The following is a 17,032-nucleotide window of genomic DNA, read 5'->3' as shown; positions in this document are numbered from 1 at the left end:
TATATATATATATATATATATATATATATATATATATATATATATATTTATATTTTTATATTTATTTATTTATATATTAAATAACAGAACAGAGGAAAGAAAAAAAAAAAAAAAATAATCCATACACCAGATTACTGGTGTCCTCTGTTCATAAACTATCTGTAACAGTTAGACTTGAACAGCTGTAGGTTGAAGTTTTGAGGGAAACAACTCTGGGGAAGCGAGTTCCAAAGAGATGCAGTTCGGGGAATGAAATAATTTTGATAGGCAGAAGCTCTGCAATATGGCTGAGTGACATTTCAGTCATGAGCACTACCAGATGCCCGTGTAGCACGAGGGAAGGCATGGAGAGGTGGCACCATGGACGCAACTTCGTCTGAGCATTTGCCATAAAAATATCTGTAAAATAATGCAAGGGAGGCAACATTCCTTCTTACTTGTAGGGGAGGTAGAGTATTTGTAATGTCAGGGTTGTTAATAATTCTAACAGCTTTGTTCTGAGTTTTGTCTAGTTGTTTTAATACAACCTCTCCACATCCATTCCACAAAGGTGAGCAATATTCAAGCTGAGAGCGCACATGACTTATAAATTATAGCTAACTGCTCGTCAGTGAAGAAGTTACGGACTTTGTACAATAATCCAAGTTTCTTCGAGGCGGTTTTAGCAAGTGATCTAACATGAGAGGTCCAGCTGAGGGCATTGTTAAGTGAGACGCCGAGAATTTCAATACCTTTGGAGATGGGAATATTAGTAGCACTGAAGGTAATAAACGAATCTGGCAATATCTGTCTATTAGTAAATTGTATATATTTAGTTTTACTAGCATTAAATGAGACAAGGTTGTTTTGTCCCCATTTACTGATTGGTAGATAGGTCTTGATTTATGGAGATGGCTGTACTGAGTTGAAAGGTAGAGATATTAGACTTTGTAAATGGGTGTCTGAGTGTGAATCAACTATGTAGTGTTGAGTCATCTGCAAATGTGTGGATGGGACTGTGGGTGACAGATAAGATATCATTAATATGAACTAGGAACAGGGTTGGCGCCAGAACTGACTCCTGCGGCACGCCAGCGTTAATTGAGTGGGAATTGGAATATGCATCATCTACTTTTACTCTTATTTTCCTGTCACTGAAATATGAGGAAATTAAAGGAACAAAAGACGTTAGGCCATAGCAATGGAGTTTGGACAGCAGGGAACGGTGCCATACTCTGTCGAAAGCTTTAGAAAATCAAGGGCTACTGCATGAGTTTCTCCATGTAGGTCAATTGATTGATGGATGGTATGAGTTAGGAGATTGAGCATGTCAGTGGCTGATCTTTCGTGGCGAAAACCATATTGTCTATCATTAATTAAGTTGATGGATTCAAGATGTTTAACTATGTGCTTATTAATTAAAGTTTCAAATACCTTACCAAGAGAAGATGTGAATTTCCTTTCTTCGGAATTGGGTGGATTTTGGCTTCTTTCCATGAATTTGAGAATGAAGAAGTAGTATGCATAGTCTGAATAATTTAGCTAGAACAGACGCAAGTTCATGGGAATATTTTTTCAAAACAATTGGCAGAATTCCATCTAGGCCTGGAGCTTTGTTGGCAGGTAAACTGTCTAGGATGGACTTTATGTATCCTATCTGTATTTTAAGTGAAACAATTTCGAGAGAGTCAAGTTCTAGTACTGGGACGGTCTGGCTGGCATCATCCATGGTAGAATTTCTGGCAAATGTACTGGCAAAAACATCTGCTTTCCCACGAGGGTCATTTGTAATGTTGCCATCTGAAGACTTTAGTGGGGGAATGGTTGCTGACTTGTTAATGTTATTATTGAAAGAATTAAGAGCTGACCAGAATATTCTATTGTCAACAGGGATGCTAAGTAGTTTCGATGTCTGCTTTTTTTAATGCAAGGAAGAAAGGCAAGGAGCCCACAGACCTTTTCTTCCGAGAAGAAAACAAAGACAATACAACAGAGAGCCAAATTCAAGACCCGTTCATTTCGAGATGCCTGGACACACTGCGTTTAAAAGACTGGAGATCATAGGAAGTAGGGAAATACGGACAGAGGGAGACAGTTCCAGAGATGACCTGTTGCATAAATGAAGGACTGGGAGTAATGCTTAACTCTTGCATTAGAGAGCTGGACAGAAAAGGGATGAGAGTTTGTTGCTAGATGGGGGCTACGCGTCCGTCGTAGAGGTGGAGGGATGCAAGCAGATAGTTCAGAGGATCAGTGATCACTGAAGTAGCGATAGAAAAGAGATAAAGATGCAACAGCTCTGCGAAGAGACAGAGGTTGAAAGAAGCCAGGAAGAGGAGGAGAGTTTATGAGGTGAAAAGCCTTTGACTCCACCCTGTTGAGAAGAGCTGTATGTGGGGAGCCTCCCTACAGATGAGTGTTGTATTCTACACAGAGACGAATAAAACCCATGTATGAAGTCAACAACTGTGCAGGGGTAAAGAAGGTACGGAATTGGCTTAGCACACCTGATCTCTTGGAAGCAGATTTTACAAGAGATGTAATATGATCTTTCAGATATAAATCCCGAGATTATGAAACCCTGAGTATTTTTAAGGATGATGCAAGATTGAGCTGGATATTATCAAATATTAGTGGGTACTCCTATGGAAGAATTGTCGGGTTCATAGGTGTAAGAACTGAGTCTTTGATGTATTAAAAACAAGTTTACTTTTACTCCAGTCAGAGATACAAGCCAAGTCAGACATTAGGTGTGCCATAACCTCATCCCTTGTTTGTTGAAGTAACTGCTGAGATGGAAATTGCAGGAACCGAATGGAAAGGTGAAAGGTGGAACCATCGGCATATGAGTGAATAGGATTAGATGTACAGCTTAGGTCAATGATGAATAAACGGAAGAGAGTTGGTGACAGGACGGTGCCCTGAGGAACACCACTGTTGATAGATCTAGAACAGGGGTCGGCAACCTCCGGCCCGCGGGCCAGATCCGGCCCACAGAGTCTGAACTCATGGCCCGTCACCCTGCTTGATATTTATATAACAATCCGGCCCGCAACAGCCTAGCCAACTAAATAAGTAAGTTGGCGCCTCGCGACATGATCACGGCGGGTAGCGCGGGGCATATTTGCATGACTGAGATCTTTACCACAGAAGCACCACAGAAAATCACCAGGGAGAAAATGACTACATGGCAACACGCGATCATGTCGAGAGGCGCCGATGTGGGACTGGCCACTATCGTGGCATCTGGCAACTCTGCATTACATGTGACGTCCCATGAGCAGCCTTCCCTCACCAGTCAGTAACGGTCATGCCAGCGGCCAGTCTCCGTGGCGTAGGAGTTCGTACTGAGAAGAGGTATGCATCAAACTTTCTTAGTCTGAAGCGTACTTTTATCATTAGGGAATGTAGATAATATAAAGTGCATTTCTTGCTGCTACTCTCTTTCTCTCTCTCTCTCTCTCTCTCTCTCTCTCTCTTCATTCACCCACTTCACCCAGCTTTCAAGCTCACAACAACATTCACACTCACTAGTTACTCGTATTGGTAGGTCCTGTCCCGCCCGCCCGCCCAAATCAGACAATGGCTTACTGAGCCTTACTCAAACATGACCCGCAGGCTACTCCTAGAAGCTTTCTCTGGCCCTCGCACTGAAAAGGTTGCCGACCCCTGATCTAGAAGAACGGTGGCCGTCTATAACAGCAGCTATAGAATGGCCAGAAAGGAAGCTATAGATGAAGGCATAGATAGAAGGATAGAAACCATAGAATGGCAGTTTGGAAATTAAAGATTTATGCCAGACTCAATCAAAAGCCTTTGAGATGTCAAGTGCAATGGCATAGCTTTCGCCAAAGTCCCGAAAGGAAGATGACCAGGAGTTTGAAAGGTAGGTGAGAAGATCGCCAGTGGAGCGTCCCTGATGGAACCCAAACTGACGATCAGAAAGAAGGTTGTGATAGGAAAGATGCTTTAAAATTTTTCTGTTCATAATAGGCTTGAAAACTTTTGAGAGACAGGATGTTAAAGCAACTGGGTGACAGTTAGAGGGTTGGGAATGGTACCCTTCTTCGGGGCTGGCTGAACTTCCAGCAAGAAGGAAATGTATAAGTTGATAGAAAAAGGCAAAAAAGTTTATCTAGGCAGGGTGCAAGTACAGAAGCACAGTTCTTGAAGACAAATGGAGGGACCCCATCAGGCCCATATGCCTTGTTAAAACTGAGGCCAGTGATGACAAAAAATACATCAGTTGAAGAAATTTTAATGTCAGGCATGAGGAATTTTAATGTCAGGCATGAGGAAGTCCGAGGGGATAAGTGATGGAGGAACAGCACCGGAATCGTCTAAGGTGGAACTGGAGGAGAAAGTCTGAGCAGAGATCTGCTTTATCAGTAGAAATAGCTACAGAGCCATCAGAGTTGAAAAGGGGAGGGAAGGGTGTTGAGGTAAGCTGTTAGAAAGATTTTTGGCAAGGTACCAGAAGGAGTGAGAAGAATTCAAGTTGGAGAGTTGAGAGCATTTAGTATTGATGAATTTTTTTTTTAGCAGAATGGAGAACCGACGTAGCCCAATTCCAAGCAGAAACATAAAAAAAATGTGATTCAGGGGTGGGCTGGCTCCGGTACCTTTTGTTGGCCCTATCCTTGATGTGGACAGCATTATAACATGCGTGATTAAACCAAGTTTTTTTTGCATTAGTCAAGGGATATGAGAAAGGAATGTATGTTTCCATGCTCAAGAGAATAACCTCCGTAATGCACAAAGCACACTCAGATGGCTCCTGGCCACGGAAGCAATAATTATTCCATAGAAAATCAAAGAAGTACGGCCTGAGGGCCTCCCAGTCAGCAGCTCCAAAGTGCCACAACCGATGTTTCTTTGGAGGGTCCACAGGCTGTACTGGAGCAATGAGACAGGTTAAGGTAAGGAGGTTGTGATCGGAGGAGCCCAACAGAGAGGAAAGATTGACAGTGTAAGCAGATGGATTAGTTGTAAGGAAGAGGTCAAGTATGTTGGAACTCTCTCAAAGCAGTCAGGGATATGGGTAGGGTGCTGTACAAGCTACTCTAGGTCATAAAGGATAGAAAAGATTTAGGTTTGTTCACCAGGTGGATCAGTGAAAGGAGAGGAGAGCCAAAGGTGGTGGTGAACACTGAAATCTCCTACACCGGAGATTTCAGAGAAAGGAGAAACGGATAGGATATGTTCCATAATAGAAGTAAGATAGTCAAAGAATATTTCATAGTCAGTAGAATTAGGGGATAAGTAAACAGTACAGATATATTTAGTCAGAGAATGACAGGAAAGTCAAAGCCAGAGAGTGGAAAATTCAGAAGAATCATGTTCAGGAACACGTGAGCAAGATAAGTTGTTGTGTACACACAGCAAAAAAACTATCGTTACAGGGGGGTCCGATGTGTTTCATACTGAACAACCTGGCTGTCTCGCTAGGGTTGGTAAGCCTGACAGTGGGTGAGTTCCCAAATAGGATGAGGTAGAAATATGCATGGGAGAAGCAATGGATATAGCTTATAATAAATATGCAACAAACACACGCAGGGATACCAATGGAGGAGGCTGTTATAAAAAACCTTCATTCGTGTGTCATTTTATATCGCGCAGAAGGTGTAACTATAGGTTTTTTGTTGTGTGTACATATATACACAACAGCCACCTTTGGCTTTGGTATGAATATAAAGAAAGTAGAAGGATACTGAGAAGGGTTTGCTATCACTTGCCTCAGACAGCTGAGTCTCAGTTAAGAAGAGAAGGTGAGGTTTACACGAGGAGAGGTGGTGTTCAACAGAATGTTAGAGGAAGGGCTGCAAATATTGCAGAAATGAAGCAGTGAGTCAGACAGTGGTTCCAGGCTACTCACTGAGCCATCACTGGAAGAGGGGGCAGATGGTGGGGGCATTTATGGTCACCCCCCTTGGGGACTCCGAGGCTTGGTTAATGATGCAATTTTTTTAATTTTGACTAGGAAGTGTGGTGTGTAATGTGCATGTAGTTTGGTGCTGACAGTAAGAGAAACTTGTATTGGAGAACATGTTGACCTACTCTCTATGTTACTGTAACACTGAAAAAGTACGGCAAAGGGGGATGGTCAGGAACTAGTCCTGTGGGCTGATGAAATGGGAACTCCAGGTCTCCCTGTCATCAGCTTTCCATCCACTGTGGGAGTACTGCCCTGCGTGACTGGTGCTACAGTCTACTCCCTGGCGTAGGATTCACGGAATATGGAGGGGATGATTTCCAGAGGGCTGGCCCAGGGCTGGGGGGACGATATTGCAGGTAGTGCCTGTGTCAGTTGGGTACTGCGTTCCCATCAGGTAGTCTCCCACCCAGAGCAATGCCCAATCCCCGGGTAACCTGGCTGTGGGGAGTTTCTGGAACTTGGGATGTTTGGACATTGCACTTCTGTTTGGGCCTGAGGGGTTTTGGGATCGCCACTTACGTTTTTGTGGGTAATGAGGAAGGAGACACTACAGGGACTGTCTCCAGCAGGTGCTGCTTCCTGAGAAGATGCAGGAGGGGGTGCATGCCTTGCTTCCTGGCCAAAGTGCCTATGATTTGCTCAAATAGGAGTTTGCACTGGTGGTTTGTTGTTGGTAGCACTGAGGAGTGTGTTAGGAGATGCACTGGGGAACGTGGTGGGGAAAACACAGAGGGGTGCACTGTGGAACATATTCTGTGAGACACTGGGGTTAATGGTCATGAGGCTTTTAAGGGTACTTCCAATTGCTTAACTTTATCTATGATTTGTTCAAGCATGGCACAAACTTCAAATACTTTTGGAATTTTTTGACTCACTGCACTAATACTGCCTTGGGAAACTGAACTAACACCACTTATTTTCTGTATGTCTGGTATGCCGCTTTGTGCAGACACTTTATAAAAGTCCTGTGTTTCGTAGAGGAAGTCTACTTTCATTAGAGCTCCTTGAGAGTTGAGTCTGGTGATGGGCTGGCCAGGTGCAGGGGGAATTCGGGCAGCATAAACTGTAGAAGACAATGATGAAGGAGGTTTTCGGACAGAGTAGCACCTGACGCTGCTAGAGTTGCTTGTACTTGTGCACAGAGAGCTGAGGGTCACTGGTCCAGTGGTTGGATGGTGTCCAGCTCCACCTGAATTGCCTGTCTAGATTAACCCAGAGCCTGAAGAGACTATCTTTTAGTGCTGCATACTTGCTTGTTTCTGACGAGTTGGTTAGGACAGACTGTGCCAGTGTCGCAACTTGAGTTGGTATCTCCTGCAATGCTGCCCTGAATTTCTGCTCGTTCTTTTCATCTGCTGGCTAAGTTGCCTCGATGTGCATGAAACACATGTTAATGTCATATGTGAATGTGGTAAGTCTTTGCTGGATTGCTGAATCCAATGTGAGGTGGCTACCTGTGTAGTGCTCTAGCAAGTGAGGTAGTTCACTACTTTGTATGTTCTATACTCACAATGGGAATGATAGTAAACTCAGTTTAGGAGAGTGAGGAATGTACTAACCCCTCCACGCACGATGACGCGTATGTCGTCATATGGGTGTGGCTGCAACTGTACTCGTTGACGCTTTTCCATCATTAAAGCATAAAAACTTTCATCAGAGGAAAAGTTTTCGGCCAATTGGCATCATTTTTGGAGGTGTCATAGCTTCCCTGCTCCTCGTCAAAAGTAATGAGTTGGCAACTGTGGGTCCCGATACCAGCAAGAGAGAGGACAGGTTATTTAGTACCAAATGAGCTGTGAGTGGGGAAGGTATTGGACGGTTCTGTCCCTTTAACCTGTACAATCCCACCGTCGGCATGGTGCCAACAATAAAAAAAGTCGCACTTAATCCCACTGATGTGATGGTGCTGACAGCAAAATTTGAGCCCTGTAGCATCTCAAATTGCTTCAGTCTAGCTAATTTTTTTTCTAAGGAGTACCTTAATGTATTGGCAACACTGTGCCCAAGCACTTATAGCACTGAGTTTGGTTCTGGGTGGGTGGGTAACATCAGTTGGCCACTGTCTGTCATAGCGTTAGGATGTCGCGAGAAAGTGTCTGGGATTGGCTGGGTATAAAATTGCAAAAATGCCTGGGATGGTACCAGTTAAATTTCCACTCTTACCCCCGTCCTGGCCTGGCCGTGCAACATATTTCACTATACCAGTAATGCTTGTGTATAGTGTTTGGGCACTGTTTTGATTAGATTTGGTGTTTGCAATAGGAAATTTGGTGTTTGTGAAGCAATCCTGGTTGTTATCAGCCATTGGCCCAATGAAGATTGTGCTACTGTTTCTAATCAACTACACTGCCTCTACCCTGCAACAAATGCCAGTATTCAGCTATAAAAATAGTGACAGTGAATCATGTGAATATAGTGTGCATATCTAGTGTACAAAGAACTGGTGAAATACTCGTACATGCAGTAGCTTCGAGGAAGGCAGGAAACTGCCCTACAGTCATGACGTGGCGTGGGTACACCGTAGTTTTTTGTATTTTTCTTGAAAACTGTGAGGTCTAGGATCACTGCTGTGGGCTCAAATGAAAGCCAATGAAATTCTGCATAGGATGATAAAATAAAAAACATAACAGTGCCGAGAAAAGTTTTTCACTAGAGCTCCCCGAATAAAAAAATATGTTGTCTGTCAGAAATGGGTTTTACTTTTTCGCTTATTACTTGAACATCATACCTCGTAACAAACTGGGACCTCAGGCATTCGAAAGCTAAGAAAAAACATGTAGAGATTAGTAAACATTCGACTTATGATGTTGGGAAGTGAGATGAATGCTCCTGAATATTTATTAACATGGTCCTAATGTACATATAGTGTTTTTTTTGTGTGTGTGTGTTTTTTTGCTTATCATGTAGAACAAACATTGACGAATAGGAATATAGGGGTTTTGTGGCAAAATAAATATGTTTGGGTGGTGAAAATAAGCCGAGAATACACATATTTCGAGCGTGTGGTGGGCGGGGGGGGGAGGGAGAAAAGCCGGCACGTCGTGTCCCACAGAGCTTATTAACTTATCCATGCACGAAAGTGTTAATAATCAGAATCTCAGTATCACACATTCACAGGTAGTTCACTGGGGAGAATTACATAGTATCTAAGCTGGAACCAGAGTACAGGACTCCACGATTATTTAGCGGGCAAGATAGGTATTTTTTGGGAGTCAGATAGTGCAGGTGTTGAGAGGTATGTTAGAGATAGCGCGTGGTGTGTATGTATAGGCAAGAGGCACAGCTGTTCCCTTGATGGAGCAAGGTGTGGGAAGAAGGCCTTAGGCAATGCTTCAAGTGCTTTGTACACATGACACTCACACAGGCCTTTGGTGCTGTGTGCACATTACTAGGTCGACTGTGATTGGGTAGCTAGAACTCTGGTCATAGACAACTGGAAAACGCTCCTCATGGCGTGGATTAAATGTGACCTGATTGGATTAGGCACGAGTGATGCCCTAGGTGTGGGTTTGTGGTTTAAGGAGGGTGAAAAGGTCATATCAGCCTCGGAGCCACTGTGCCGTGTGCAAAGTGTGGAGGAAATGTGGTGATCATGTATGGAGGCTGTGTGGTGTATAATCATTGTGCTACACTGGGCGTCATTTATGCACACAAACACTATGGTCCTTTCACCGCAAGAAGTCCATTCAGGGTGGGGCCCACCTGGTGAATCACCTCTAGCGATGCTGCCAAATCAACTGTAGTACATGCCTCTCTCTCTCTTATTTCCCATCTATGTGCTATTTGAAATTGTTTTTTATATTCTGTATATAGTAAAGGAAGCTATATAGTACACTGAGTACCACTTTTTAGAATTATAAAAACGATTTGAATGAATTCTAAGACACGCGGCAGTACTTTTTTCCCATGTTGCCACGCCGAGGTCGGCGAGGGACCCAGGGTCAGAGAAAGGATTAGGCCTACAGGGGAAACTTCTTAAAAATAAAATGCGCCTAGACTTTTACCTCATAGGTGGTGTGGAAAAAAAGTTGAAAATAAATAATAAATATATACAATATACATATATATATATATATATATATATATATATATATATAGAGAGAGAGAGAGAGAGAGAGAGAGGGGGGGGGAAAAAACAGGTGGGATGGGGGTAGGTAGTGATAATCCGATAATTGGTGGTCAAATTGGCAACGTCGCACTCGGGGAAAGTCCAACTTCTGCCACACCCTGAACGGACTTCTTGCTGCGAAAGGACCATAGTAGCTTACAAATGATTGCCAATACATACACATCATCAGGTGACGTTCACACTTTCCAATTTGCCATCTTTACCAGCCACGTTAGCAAAGCTGGTATTGTTTTCGGTTTGTACGTCTGTGTGTCTGTTAGCAAGATAACTTTGCAACCGCTCAAGATATTATCACAAAATCTTACAGGTGTGTAGTAGGGATAAAAAATCGATCACAAGTTCGAAATTGGTGAAAGTAGGTCAAGGTCTGTGTGTCTGTTGGCACGATAATTTCACAACCGCTCAAGATTGCATCACAAAATTTTAAAAGTGTGTAGTAGGGATGAAAATCTTCTACGAAAATAGATATCAGTTTGTCTGTCTGTCTGTGTGTCTGTTAGCACGATAACTTTGCATCCGCTCAAGATATCATCACAAAATTTTACAGGTGTTTAGTAGGGATGAAAATATATGAGTTCAAATTTGGCGAAAGTAGGTCAAGGTCTGTGTGTCTGTCAGCAAGATAACTTGCAACCACTTAAGATTCATCACAAAACTTTACAGGTTTGTAGTAAGAGTGAAAGTCTCCTATGAGTTCAAAATTGGTGAAAGCAGGTCAAGGTCATATTCCAAGCAGTGTTAGATATGTAACCTATCAGCTCACGGCTGGTGTGATTCCCCCCTTGGGGAGTCCCTAGTCCCTCTGTGTTTACGGTATATCTATGTATGTTGTATGTATCTACGTACATTATATATGTATCTATTATATATATATATATATATATATATATATATATATATATATATATATATATATATATATATCCATCCATCATCCAATCCTACATTGCCCCATGAGGAGCGTAGGAGCCCGGGGCTAGGCAGTTGGTCTCGGCATTTAAGATGAGTGAAATATATATATATATATATATATATATATATATATATCCATGTCCATCCATCCATCATCCAATCCTACGTTGCCCCATGAGGGGCGTAGGAGCCCGGGGCTAGGCAGTTGGTCCTGACATTTAAGATGAGTGACCAGCCTCACATCCCTGAATGGCATTACGTGAGCAATAAACAACAACCATCCCTTGGATATAAACCTTCACCGGCTCAATCCGATTGGAGCACAATAATTACCCACTAAGCCACCAGGCGCCAAAATTTGGTTATATGGTTACCACCCAGCATAGTAAATGGTTTCCTGGTGTACAGGAAACCATTTGGCTTGTCACTCAGTGTAGAGTCACCCACGGGCAGAAGGAAGAGGAAAGAATGAAGGAATGAAAGAAAGAAGAGGGAGTGTAAAGTCACCCGCAGGCAGAAAGACGAGGAAAGAATGAAGGAAAGAAAGACAGAAGATGGAAGGAAAGAAGGATGAGGAGAGGACAGGGCAGACACCTGAGAGCAGCACTACACTGAGTGAGTGGATGATGAGTGCCCCCACCTACCACAATATATATATATATATATATATATATATATATATATATATATATTCATTGCCAGACGCCATGTATCCCAAACGGGGTGGCCAAGGGCTTAGAGTTAATTGTTCTACAGGGAGGGGCACTAATCCTCCACCAACCCCACTTGACATGTAGGGAGAACGTTATGCCAACAGCATCTGGTGTTCCCAGGCGGTCACCCATCAAAGTACTAACCAGACCCAACGTTGCTTAACTTCGCTGATCGGACGGGAAGCGGTGTACTCAACGTGGTATGGCCGTTATATATATATATATATATATATATATATATATATATATATATATATATATATATATATATATATATATATATATTCTATACACACACACACCAAATTGCAAACTTTGTATGTATAGCATGGTAATGAAGAAGCCTAGGCAAGAGGTTAAGGATTGTTTCACTGTATAAGCTGCGCCAAAATGAAGTAGCCAAACGTCACTATCACCTCATCTCAGAGTTATTTTCTTTTTGCCTCCATCTGCTGACTTCTTTCTTATTAAATGCAGTAAATAACTTCTTCATTTGTATTACAGTGAGAGCAGTGACTGTTACAACTAATTAAAAAATATAATAATTAATGGATGAAGGCAGTTTGCGCTTAATTCGACTGTGTGTATACTATTTACATACATAAGCCCACATGACCACCACACATTCAAACCACCAGTACTCATTATACTACACTCTTAGCTAGCTGCTTTCGGCCTTCAACTTTTTTTCTCCCCCTTCCCTTTCCCACTCACCCACTTATTATTATGAACCTTTAATGAGTTTCAGTAAGACTATTGGCCCCTAGGTGCCGGGTGACGGTTATATCTGATGCAAAGTGTGAGGATCAGGAAGCCAGGTGACGGCTATAGCTGCACTTGTTATCATGCCACTGTTTGAAGCAGCCGCCAATTTATCTCGTCACCAAAGGGTGTTTTTGGTATACTCCTGCCACCACACTGGAGTGTGAGTCAGTCTCTCCTGCACCTTGGCCAGCTGTAGTAACCTACAATGTCTTCAGGATCCTCCTCGCCTGATTCTGTCCCCACTGCCCGCGGCCCACTTGCATCTTCTACTCCAGTCAAATTCTTGCCAAAGGATGAGAGGAAAGGGCTTAGTGATAGTGCTCTACGGTGTGTAATGGATGATATTGTGTCTACTCTTGCCAAAAGTGGTGAAGCTTCCTCAGAAAACGGCGGGAGTTATCACGTTGAGAGTGATGTGTCATGTGCGCCCACCCCTGCTCCCTCAGACACGTCAGATAAGGACCTGAAAGTGCTTCAGGAGGCTGGAGAGGTGTACGAGTGACACTCTTGTTGCAGAAGAAGAGGAGGACACGCCAGGAAGTGTGGAAAGTGAAGGAGATGGTGGTGGTGATGACGGTCATGTCGTACATAAATGGCGTGGCCGCATCTCTCCACCACGCTCCGAACGAGAAGGTCACCTTCCCTCTCTGCCATGACCTTTTTCACCACAACCTAGCACTCAAGAGCCATTTCTCCACAACCTGGCCCTTCGTATGTGAGGATAACGAGGTCGTTGACACCAGCGAGGAAATGTAGCCAGCCAGCATCACCGTAGGAAGTCCCTGCTACAGGTGAGTCATCACCCACGTCCTCCCCCACCTCCACCTCTCCTTCCCCTCCCCCCAAGCCCGTGGCCATGGGCATGCACATGGTCATGGGAGTGTTCTCGGTGCCAAGAGGAGCCTTACTCCTGCCCGATCATGCCCTAGCAGCCCCGGCGTCGGCAGGCTTGACACTTTTGTGTGGGAGGAGGGTGAAGGTTTCCAGCCTACCCTACATGCCTTTGATGTGACAGGGGCATATGTTCAGAGGGAGAACCTGGGGTCAGGAGAACCAACCATCCTGTCCTTTTTCCAAGCGATCTTTACAACCACCATTATGCAGTACCAGGTGGAGGAGATAAACTTTCCCCAGGCTATATCTGTTCACCGGCTTGAGGTGTCCCTGTTCCCGAGTACAAAAACGAAAGAATGGGAGGTAGTGAAGGTGGGGGAAATGTATGTGTGGCTCGCACTGATGATGATAATGACATACGTAAAGAAGCATGTCATGCACGATTATTGGTCTGTGGATAAAATTTTACACACACCTGTCTTTGGTAAGTATATGGCCCGGGACAGGTACTTGGCCATTCTCAATTCCTACACTTTAACAGGAACTATAGCCCAGCCCTAACTGAAAGGTTATGGAAGATCAGGCCTCTTCTTGCCATGCTGAAGGAGTCATATACTGTACCAGGCTTTTCTGGCCATTTCAGAAAGTGGTTATTGACGAGTTGCTTGTTTTATTCCAGGTCCATTTAGCATTTAGTCAGTATGTGCCTTCCACACAACATTGCCCAGGCCTAAAGTTCTTTATCTTTTGCGACTGCAAGACTGGATATGCGCTTGGCGTGATAATGTACTCGGATACAGATGTGGATATACCTAGTGATGGTCCCATGGGTTTTCTGCTGCTGTGGTAAAACTGCTTAGGGACAGGCACTTCCACAAAGACCACATCCTGTACACCAACAATTACTACACTTCTCTGGCACTGACAGTATTTGCTTCAACACGGGACTGGTTCCTGTGGTACAGTTCATGCCCGAAGAAGGAATTATCCATCATTCCCAGAAATACTGAGAAAGGTGCTCTGTTAACACAGAAATGTGGTAGCATGCTGGCCATTCACTGGCATGACAAGTGAAAGGTGAATATGCTTACCACAGTTCACAGTGGGGCTATGGAGGACACTGGCAAAACAGCTAGTCTACAGGACCAGGCAACCATTGCTGAAGCCAGATGCCATCAATTACTACAATGTCAACATGCGACTCGTGGATAAATCTGATATGCAGATTGGAGTATTAGATTGCCTTCGGAAGTCTTGCAGATGGCATAAAAAGGCGTTCATGTACCTTCAGGATACCAAATTCTCAACAGTTACATCCTTTACAAGGAGGCTGTGGGTAAAAGTCTTTCCTTACAGAAGTATAAGGAAGAACTGCTGAATTTGCAGGTGGAAGGATGCAAAAGCACCAGGTGCCACCGGCTGATAGGATGGCCAGCACAGTACCTAGGAAGGCATTACCTTGTCAATCTGGGATGAACACCTACAAGGCGAGTGCCATACAGTACTGGCATTATCATATGTTCAAAGACAAAACTTCGGCCCATTGTACATAAGGAAACGGCCTATCAGTGTCATGAGTGCAAGACTGCACTCTGTTCAGAGTGCTTCTTCGTGTACCACCGTGAACGTGATTTCTAAGCACAGGTATGTAGGAGCATGTATGTAAATAGCGGACAATGACAAGAAAGTGTTGTGTGTTTGTGTCGTTTTTTAACTTTTTTGTCATAATTACACAAGTCAAAGCTCATGTGAAGTGTTTGTAAATATGTTGAGTTACCCTACCACTTATGAAAGAAAACCTTATGCGCACCTGAAGAAAATTTTTTTGTGGTAGCACTTATGTATATTTCTTGCCTCTGTTTTATTGTGCAAAATAAGTGATATGCTCCATACATGTGATATGAAGTGCTAGTACAATAAGTAATATAGAATATAATTAATGAGAAAAGCATCAGCCCTATGCCAAGGAAATGTCCCCAAAAGCCTAACCCATAGTTCAAACATCTACCCCATGATTTAGAATAAGGTATTCATTACAACAGTGCATGTTAGCTGAGGAAAAAGTGAAATGGAAAGAAGGAAATTTCCTCTCAAAGCATTTCCAAAGTGCAAAGTTGTAAGACAGTGAGGGAAAAGTGGGTAAGTATTGTGACCTTCACCTCCTCCCACACACAAACTGGGCAAAGTACGACGCTGTTACGGCCGGAAGACCATATAAGCGAGTCACATGAACTGGTTAATGACCCATAACCATAGCTGTGAGTAGGGAAATTCCACGTAGGGAGGTCGGGCAACATTACAAAAGCACCGCTCTCCCTGGGAAGTCAGTGGTACAAATGCTAGCCAGAGTGTGGCTGCTGGGCCCGAAGTCAGGGCCGCGCACAACAGGTTGGCCACATCCTGACTAATGCGCTGCAAGTAATCTGTCTTCTTTATGTTCCTACTCATCAGTGGGACCACCTACAGGCCTGGAAATGTTTTCATTTGAAAGATGAAGAGTTGGTGGGTAATATGGTTTTTAATTTGTTTCTTTAACAGATATACTTTCTGAGAAAATAAGAAATTTTGGAAAAATTGCCCATTCAGAGAGGCTGGCAGCCGTAAAAAATTGCCTGGCATTTGGAGGTTAAGTTACAAAACAGTATTGGGGTAACAACATTCTTTCACAGAATTACGCAAAACAACGACTGCAATATTCAGTAAGTCATTCTGATACTTCTTCCCTCCAAATCTGATATCCCGATATCGACAATAAATATTGGTATTGGTTCGGTATGGCAAAAGAAGCAAATATCAGCGATATATTGGTTCAGCAAATTGTATCGGTTACAGCACTAGGCAAACTCTATGACATTAACAGGCGAGACTGAGAGCGCAGTGGTATTCTCGGTGCGCCACATAAACCACGCCTATAACAAATTCTGATTGGCTGATGCATAGCAGATATTTTCATTGGCTACTGAGTTTCGGGATTTCCCCTGACACAAGTTGGCTACTGCTTACGAGCCAGTTGAGACTCCTCAATGCTGGATATTGCATTGGACTGCTGGTTACATCCCGCTTCAGTGCTGGATGTTGCATAAAAATTGCCGGAAATTGCTTTGATGGAGCCAAGATAGCTGCACCAGATATTGTGATGATAGATAACCGTGAGTTTGCTGTATTGACAATTTTCCTTATGATGAAAGGCTTAATTTAAAGCCAGATGTTATTATGTTGTAAACTACTGACTAATAAGAGAGATACGAGAGATGTTCCAATGACTGAATTTTGTATTGGGAATTAAGTCTGTGTGTGGCAACCAGAAAGCCCATTTGGATCAAACCAGTATACCTCCTGCATACTTCAGATTCTATACAGTACCTTTTGCCCATAAACAGTTAGCTGATATAATATATAGATTAATTAGCCTTTTTCCAATGTGGGGTATATCAGCATAGCCTATCTGGTGAGGTAGTCATGGTATCAGTTTAAATAATAGATTTCTGCCAGTGGGACCAAAATAAGTGCTTGAGTGATTATTACTACTTTGTAAACTAGTTTACATATGGAAATAGCAAAGGGTGATACTGAAGATGATCTGGCAATCGTTAAATTAGCAGAAGAGTCAGATGAGGTAGCATTCTCTAAGGTCCAAATCTAAGAAGACAGAGGTGAAGCCAGTACCAGAGAGGATAAAACACGTACAATGGAGAATGAAAAATGTATAGAAACCACAGATTTGGTGTTAAAGGAACGGGACTATGTGGTGACAATATTCAATTA

The 17,032-nt window shown here is 43.2% G+C and overlaps 1 protein-coding gene and 1 non-coding gene across 2 annotated transcripts in view; both read right to left on the bottom strand.

Moving 5' to 3' along the window:
• The window catches only part of Ca-beta (Calcium channel protein beta subunit), a 719,185-nt gene that overhangs the window by 130,780 nt on the left and 571,373 nt on the right, over positions 1-17,032 (bottom strand). The window lies entirely within an intron of this gene.
• On the bottom strand, positions 11,764-11,882 carry LOC145393634 (5S ribosomal RNA). The gene has a single exon (XR_013896231.1). It is a non-coding gene; the product is annotated as a 5S ribosomal RNA (ribosomal RNA).

This window comes from Coenobita brevimanus, chromosome 24 (genome assembly GCF_032717465.1).
Source record: "Coenobita brevimanus isolate Jiangsu-jjx chromosome 24, ASM3271746v2, whole genome shotgun sequence".
Classification (NCBI taxonomy): domain Eukaryota; kingdom Metazoa; phylum Arthropoda; class Malacostraca; order Decapoda; family Coenobitidae; genus Coenobita; species Coenobita brevimanus.
Note: the sequence above shows the minus strand (reverse complement) of the source record. Positions and strands in the feature narration are given on the sequence as shown.